This window comes from Capsicum annuum, chromosome 12 (assembly GCF_002878395.1).
Source record: "Capsicum annuum cultivar UCD-10X-F1 chromosome 12, UCD10Xv1.1, whole genome shotgun sequence".
NCBI classification, from domain to species: Eukaryota; Viridiplantae; Streptophyta; class Magnoliopsida; order Solanales; family Solanaceae; genus Capsicum; species Capsicum annuum.
In genome coordinates, this window is record NC_061122.1 from 40390377 (window position 1) to 40399960 (window position 9584).

The window sequence follows — 9584 nt, forward strand, 5'->3', positions numbered from 1 at the left end:
TAGCAGAACCCTTTTCAGTCTCTACCCTAGTAGGTGTCTTTATTGTAGCCAGATAGGTATATAGGAATTGTCTGGTCACAATATCCCTGAAAGTCACTTCAATTGATCTTTTGGAGTTATATATGATGGATTTTGATGTCATTCTTGGCATAGATTGGCTCCACTCATGTTATGCTTTAATTGATTATAGAAATATAGTTGTTCATTTTCAGTTTTCGAATGAACTAGTCCTTGAGTGGAGGGGTAGTGCTACAGTGCTTAGGGGTCATCTTATTTTGTACCTTAGAGCAAGGAAAATAATATCCTAGGGGTGTATTTACCATCTTGTTCAGGTCAACGACTCTAGTTCTAAGACCCCCAGACATGAGTCGATTTAAGTGGTAAGGGAATTCCCAGATGTGTTCCCTAAAGATCTTCTTGGAGTTCCTCTTGAAAGGGAAATATACTTTCATGCGTAAGAAAGACAGCTCCCTTAGAATGTGTATTGATTACTATCAATTGAACAAAGTCTCCATCAAGAATAAATATCTACTCCCCAGAACCAACGATTTGTTCTACCAACTTTAAGGTGTCAGTTATTTCTCTAAGATAGACCTCATATCCGGCTATCATCATCTCAGAGTCAGAGAATGTGAAATTCCAAAAATAGCTTTCAGAACTCGGAATGGTCACTTTGAATTCCTAGTAATGTATTTTGGACTATCGAATGCCCCAACAGCTTTCATGGACTTGATGAACAGAGTGTTTAAATAGTACTTAGACATGTTCATTATAGTCTTCATCGATGATATTCTTGTCTATTCCCGGAATGAAACTAATCATGCAAACCACCTAAAAATTGTATTATAGACTCTTAGAGCTCATAAGTTGTTTGCCAAGTTCATTAACTGTGAGCTTTGGCTAAGATGAGTATCTTTTATTAGCTATATTATTTTCGGTGATAGCATTACAGATGACCCTCAAAAGACCAAAGCTGTGAGACACTGGCCCAAACCCATCTCTCCATCAGATATCAGGAGTTTCTTGGGTTTGGTAAGATATTACCAATGGTTTCTTGAAGTGTTTTCATCTATCACATCCCACACATCTAGATTCACTTAGAATAAAGTCAAGTTTTAGTGGTTAGTGTAACACACCAAAAATTGGTCCCGGAGCGTCACGCGGTGCTAGAGGCTAAGAGTAGCCCCAAGCTAACCCTTTGAGCCATTTTCATTCAGTTCAACACAAATCAACGGGGTTTCCATAAATAATCCTCAAATATCAACAGAGTAATAATCATCCAAGAATAAAAAAATTTCAAAAAGATAACAAAATACGACTTATTAGTCAACTCCCAACATCTATACTAGTCTGACAAGCCTATAAGAAAATTAACAAGACTAGCGAGCCATTGAGACATGCCCCAAATGACTCATACTCAGTTATCAAATGTAAACAATTCCGTGAAACCAACATCAGACATCACGTCCTCGGAATATGAGGACTCACCAAAACAGAGGATGTAGAACAGTGTGCCCAAATAACACTGTCGAACCTGGAACTGAGAACCTGAACCTACATTCTGAGAAAATGCAGCCCACATCCAAAGATATGGGTCAATACCATAGAAAGAAACCGAGTATATGGGGGTGTATGTAGTTGTATAAACATCATCATCATAAATATTTATAAGAAATATGCAGGATTTATGAAAGACTCACATAGCCTGAAGAAAATCATCATAATTATGAGAGGATGAAATAAGTATAATAACACATGCGAGTCATCATATAATTTGTCAATCACTTTCATCATATAATTTGTCAATCACTTTCATCATATAATTTGTCAATCACTTTCAGTTCATCAAGAATATTCATTCTCATAATGTAAATATCATTTAAATATTTCGAAAGAATAACTTACACAATTCCACTTTCAAATCACTTCACTGTTCACCATAGACACAAGGAAACACACACACACTGGGGATCCTATAACCGACATAAACCATGTGAGCTACATGGAGTCCAACGTACAACCCACGTTGGGGAGAGCCGTCCTATCCTTACCATCAGAGTAGGACTATCAATATCAAATCCACACAAACTAGTGATCACTATATAAATTAGCCTCAGGATCACTCCTATGGGGGCACGTAGTTCTAGTGAAGTAAGGTCGCTTTATACCTCCCACTCAGTGCTAAAGATTTCTCCCGTACTTAGCTCAGATCGTTTCAAAGACAATCCACAACAAAATAATTTCAGTAATATATAAATATATATCGGGAGCCATCATGCTTCCCTTGTGTCAAAATCAACCACTTTGTGGATTTTTTTCACACTCAAGTTCAAAACAACTCCATTAAGACCAAAAGGTCAAATCATTCAAAATATCTTAAATATTCAACATCAATGTGCTTATAACACACACTTTCTAAAAAAACACAATTTTCAATGGGGATTCACGACCCAAATATCAAAATCATCATAAATATCGTTCAAGATTCATGCTTTATATCACCACACATATAAATTCATCTTTCAAAATCATAAACATCAACATTTCATAATAATCATCATAAGATATGGTTTCATGCTTCAAATTAATAAAAAATCAAATAAAAATCATGTCTTTGTAAAGAAAATTACTTTTGGGCACAAGAACGAAAGAGAGTTCTTGTTGAAAAACCCCACATACCTTGAATGATGAACTTTAGATCAATAATCATTTTTGAGATGTTAATCGTGCCTTTGAATGATGGTTCTTGGAGTTCTTGAACTAAGAACTTGGAATCTTGAATAAATTTGCGGAATTAATGGTGAACTTTGGAGGTTCTTGAAGTTGGATGTAGGAGCTTAGGATTTTCTTTTTGAGGGAATTTGATGAAATATAACATATAATGCTTCTAATAGACTTTAATATAGGGTTTGGATGGATTTTGGATGAGGGATAATGACCAAAACGCCCCTAAAAATCAAATAATTCACGAATCTATCCTTTGGTAGATTGTTTTGATAGTCTGAAGTAGATCAACCATAACGTTTTACTTCGATATCTAAATTGGATGAAACCAATTTTATTAGAAAGAGGACTCTCTTATCTTTCCGTTGATATATAGTATCTCACCCAGATCATTGTGTATGAGGGGTTATGATCATTTAAAATTGACCCAAAAATTTACTTTTTGCTCCCATAGAAAAAATTGGATGAAACCAATTTCATCAGAAAGAGGACTGACAGAGATTTCCGTTGATATATAGTAGATCACCCATATCATTATGTACAAGGAGTTATAATCATTTAAATTTGGAGCAAAAATACGCCAGGCCTCAGTACTTTTTTCTGCACGTTTTACTATTCACTACTATTCACGATTCAATCGAAATGTTCATAACTCGTCGCTCGGGTGTCCATTTTGGATGATCCACATATCGTTGGAAATCTTATTCGATACTCTACGCAATGGTGGGTCATAATCTAAGACATTCCACACGAAAAATTTATAGTTCATAGAACCCAACACGTTTACGCACAAAATTTCAATGAAAAATTTCCTGGGGTATTACATCATCCCCCTTGGAAACATTCATCCTCGAATGACACTAGACATTCCAAGATTAGATAGGGAATAGATCATACAACTGAAATCATTCGTTAGACTCATCACCACACCATTTCTCACTCCGAATGCAACATAGAATGCATAAATTCAGGAAACTACAGCTGAACACATAATAAATGACAGCTGAACTGCTGCAACTTTTATCAAAAGCGCATGATTTAGGAAAGAACGGTACCTTTGGCTTGATCGGAGTTCACAAAAAATAGGTGTGGGCACTTGGATCACATATCCGCCTCAGCTTCCCAAGTTGCACCCTCAATAGATTGGTTTCGCCACAACACCTTGACCAAGGGAACTTCTTTGTTCCTTAGTCTTCGGACACTGAAATCAAGAATCTCAATAGGAATCTCATCAAAAGAAAGATTTTCTTGAATGTCAGCACTCACAGAGACATCCACTACCACAGCATCGCTAATATGCTTTCTAAGCATGGAGACAGGGAATATTGGATGAACAGAGGACAACTCAGAAGGCAACTCGACCTCATAAGCTACCTTACCAACACGGCTAAGAATTTTGTAAGGACCAACATAACGGGGACTAAGGTTCCCCTTCTTTTCGAATCTCTTCACCCCCCTCATGGGTGAAATTTTCAGATACACTAGGTCACTAACTTCAAACTCAAGGTCTCTCCTTCTAACATCCGCATATGACTTCTTACGACTCTGCGCAGTTTTCAACCTTTCCCTAGTCAACTTAACTTTTTCCATAGCCTCAAATACCGAATCAGGACCACTCACAGCTGCTTCACCCACCTCAAACCAACCTATGGGTGATCTACACTTCCTTCCATATAAGGCTTCAAATGGAGCCATGCCAATACTAGAGTGGAAACTATTATTGTAAGTAAACTCTATCAACGGTAAGTGATCATCCCAAATTCTCTTAAAGTCAAGTGCACAAGCTCTCAAGATATCCTCTAAGGTTTGGATGGTCCACTCAGCCTGACCATCGATCTGCGGATGAAAAGAAAAATTCAAAAGCACTTGGGTACCAAGACCCTTCTGAAAAGCTTTCCAAAATTACGAAGTGAACTGAGTACCCCTATCCGAAATGATAGACAAGGGAACTCCATGCAGCCTGACTAGCTCTCAGATATATAATCTAGCGTAATCCTCAATAGTATATGAAGTATGAACAGGCAAGAAATGAGCAGACTTAGTCAATTTATCAACCACAACCCAAATGGAATCATGATGGCGTTGGGAAGGAGGCAAACCAATCATGAAGTCCATATTTATCTCTTCCCACTTCCAGGTAGGAATACTAAACTCTTGCATCATACCACCAGGTCTTTGGTGTTCAACCTTAACCTGTTGGCATGTTGCACACTTAGCTACAAATGCTGCTATATCTTTCTTCATGCCACTCCACTAAAGATTTCCCGCAAGTCTCGATACATCTTGGTGGCACCAAGATGAATAGAATATCGCACCCTGTGCACTTCAGCCATAATCCTCTGTCACAGATCATCAACATTCGGGACACACAATCTACCCAACAATCTCAACACACCATCTCCCCCTTAGGAGAAAACCTCTATTTTTTGGTCCTTGACTGACTCCTTCAGCCTGACCAAACTAGCATCTAAGTATTGTCTTTCCTTCACTTCCGAAACCAAGGAGGATTCGGAACTACTCTGAACCCCTATACTACCTTCAGCAGAGTCAAACAACCTAACCCCCAAAATAGCCAAACGATGTATATCATGAGCCAACTCTTTCTTACCTTCTACCACATGCAAAACACTACCCATGGACACTCTACTTAGGGCATCCACCACAATATTAGCCTTGCCCGGATGGTACAGCACACTCATATCATAGTCCTTTAACAATTCTAACTATCATCTCTGCCTAAGATTCAATTCTCTCTGGGTAAACACATACTGCAGACTCTTATAATTAGTGAAAACATCAATATGGACACCATACAAATAGTGTCTCCAGATTTTCAAAGCAAACACAACAGCAGCCAACTCAAGGTCATGGGTGGGGTAATTTTTCTCATGGAGTTTCAACTGTCTAGAAGCATAGGCTATCACCTTACCCTTTTGCATCAATACGCAACCAACCCAACTCTCGAAGCATCACAGTACACCACAAAACCATCAACACCATCAGGAAAAGTCAAAATAGGGGCTGAAGTGAGTCGAGTCTTCAACTCCTGAAAACTCTTCTCACAAGATTTGGACCACAAGAACTTCACTTTCTTTTGGGTCAACCGAGTCATAGGAGACGCTATAGAGGAGAAACCCTCAAAAAAATAGCGGTAATAGCCAGCTAAACCTAAGAAACTTCAGATATCAATCGGAGAAATAGGTCTAGGCCAATTTCTAATAGATTCGGTCTTTTGGGGATCAACTCTAATACCCTCAGAAGAAATGATATGACCCAGAAAAGCAATTGACCTTAGCCAAAACTCACACTTACTGAACTTGGAAAATACCTTGTGATCTCTAAGGGTTTGCAAGACAGTTCGGAGATGATCAGAATGTTCATCCTCACTACAAGAGTACACCAGTATATCATCGATGAACACAATGATAAACATATCCAGATATGGTCTGAACACTCGATTCATGAGGTCCATGAAAGCTGCTGGGGGAATTACTTAACTCGAAAGACATAACAAGAAACTCAAAATGGCCATAAAGAGTTTGGAAAGCGGTTTTCAGGATGTCACACTCCCTAACTTTGAGTTGATGATAGCCGGAATGAAGGTCTATCTTTGAGAAATAACTTGCACCTTGCAATTGGTCAAACAAATCATCTATTCTCAGAAAGGGGTACTTATTTTTTATGATGACTTTATTCAGTTGGCGGTAATCAATGCACATACGCAAAGAGAAAAGCACGAATCAAGCATGATAGACTTCTGAAAGAAAGAATCACACTTTTTCCTAAAATGTCTTGTAGCCTCTTGCTCATAGATGTGGTGCGCTACACACCGATGATCAAGATTCTAGTTAGCGCAGCTTGTCAGACTCCCTAGTACACCTTAAAACCTTAGGCTCTGATATCAAATTAGTAATGCCCCAAAAACGGGTCCCGGAGCGTCACACAGTGCTTGAGGCTACGAGTAGCCCCAAGCTAACCCTTTGAGCCATTTTCATTTAGTTCAACACAAACCAATGGGGTTTCCATAAATAACCCTCAAATATCAATAGAGTAATCATCATCCAAGAATAAAAAAATTTCAAAAAGATAACAAAATTTGACCTATTAGTCAACTCTCAACATCTATACTAGTCTGACAAGCCTCTAAGAAAATCAACAAAACCAGCGAGCCATTGAGACATGCCCTAACTGACTCATACTTAGTTATCAAATATTAACAATTCCTTGAAACCAACATCAGACATCACGTCCTCGGAACATGAGGACTCACCACAACAGAGGATGTAGAATAGTGTGCCCAAATGACACTGTCGAACCTGGAACTGAGCACCTGAACCTACATTCTGAGAAAATACAGCCCACATCCGAAGATATGGGTCAGTACCATAGAAAGAAACCGAGTATATGGGGGTGTATATAGTTGTATAAACATCATTATCATAAATATTTATAACAAATATGTAGGATTTATGAAAGACTCACATAGCCTGAAAAAAATCATCATAATCATGAGAGGATGAAATAAGTATAATAACACATGTGAGTCATCATATAATTTGTCAATCACTTTCAGTTCATCAAGAATATTCATTCTCATAATGTAAATATCATTTAAATATTTTGAAAGAATAACTTACACAATTTCACTTTCAAATTACTTCACTGTTCACCATAGACACAAGGAAACACACACACACTGGGAGATCCTATAACCGACATAAACCATGTGAGCTACATGGAGTCTAACGTACAACCCACGTTGGGAAGATCCATCCTATCCTTACCATCAGAGTAGGACTATCAATATCAAATCCACACAAACTAGTGATCACTATATAAATTAGCCTCAGGCTCACTCCTACGGGGGCACGTAGTTCTAGGGAAGTAAGGTCGCTATATACCTCCCACTCGGTGCTAAATATTTCTCCCGTACTTAGCTCAGATCATTTCAAAGACAATCCATAACAAAAAAATTTCAGTAATATATAAATATACAACGGGAGCCATCATGCTTCCCATCTGCCAAAATCAACCACTTTGTGGATTTCTTTCACACTCAAGTTCAAAACAACTCCATTAATACCAAAAGGTCAAATAATTCAAAATATCTTAAATATTCAACATCAACGTGCTTATAACACACTTTCTAAAAAAATACAATTTTCAATGGGGATTCACGGCCCAAATATCAAAATCATCATAAATATCATTCAAGATTTATGCTTTATATATCACCACACATGTAAATTCATCTTTCAAAATCATAAACATCAAGATTTCATAATAATCATCATAAGATATGGGTTCATGCTTCAAATTCATAAAAAATCAAATAAAAATCATGCCTTTGTATAGAAAATTACTTTTGGGCACAAGAACGAAAGAGAGTTCTTATTGAAAACCCCCACATTCCTTGAATGATGAACTTTAGATCAATAATCATTTTTGAGATGTTAATCATGCCTTTGAATGATGGTTCTTGGAGTTCTTGAACTAAGAACTTGGAATCTTGAATAAATTTACAGAATTAATGGTGAACTTTGGAAGTTCTTGAAGTTGGATGTAGGAGTATCTTAGGGTTTTCTTTTTTAGGGAATTTGATGAAATATAACATATAATACTTCTAATAGGCTTTAATAAAGGGTTTGGATGCATTTTGGGTGAGGGAAAATGACCAAAATGCCCCTAAAATTCAAATAATTCTCGAATCTGTCCTTTGGTGGACTGTTTTTATAGTCTGAAGTATATCTGCCATAATATTTTACTCCGATATCTAAATTGGATGAAACCAATTTCATTAGAAAAAGAACTCTCATATCTTTCTGTTGATATATAGTATCTCACCCAGATCATTGTGTACGAGGAGTTATGATCATTTGAAATTGACCCAAAAATTCACTTTTGGTAGGCTGAAGTAGATCGACCATAACTTTTTGCTCCGATAGAGAAATTTGATGAAACCAATTTCATCGGAAAGAGGACTCGTAGAGATTTTAGTTGATATATACTAGATCACCCAGATCATTATGTACAAGGAGTTATGATCGTTTAAAGTTAGAGAAAAAATACGCCAGGCGTCAGTACTTTTTCCGGCACGTTTTACTGTTCACTACTATTCATAGTTCGATCGGAATGTTCATAACTCATCGCTGAGTGTCCATTTTGGATTATCCACGTATCGTTGGAAATATTATTCGATACTCTATGCAATGGTGGGTCATAATCTAAGCCATTCCACAAGAAAAATTTATAGTTCATTCTAGAAGATAGAACCTAACATGTTTACGCACAAAATTTCAATGAAAAATTTCTTGGGGTATTACAGTTAGATTCTTGCGAGACAAGTTTTCAGGAGTTGAAGACTCCACTCACCTCAGCCCCAGTTTTGACCTTGCCTAATGGTTCAGAGGGTTTTATCGTGTACTGTGATACTTCTAGAGTTGTTTTAGGTTTTGTTTTGATGCAGAAGGGTAAGGTCATAGCCTATGCTTACAAATAGCTTAAGCACCATGAAAAAGAATTACCTCACCCATGATCTTGAGTTAGCAACTGATGTGTTTGCCTTAAAGATTTGGAGGCACTATTTGTAAAGGGTGCATGTTGATATGTTCATGGATCACAAAAGCTTACAGTATGTGTTTTCACATAAGGATTTGAATCTGTGCCAGAGGAGGTGGTTAGAATTACTGAAAAATTATGATATGAGTGTTTTGTATCAGCCGATCAAGGCCAATGTAGTGGCATATTCCCTAAGTAGATTGTCTATAGATAGTGTTGCTCGTGTTAAGGATGATAAGAAAAAATTAGTTAGGGAAGTTTATCAGCTTCCCAGATTAAGTATTTGTTTGGTTGATTCAGCT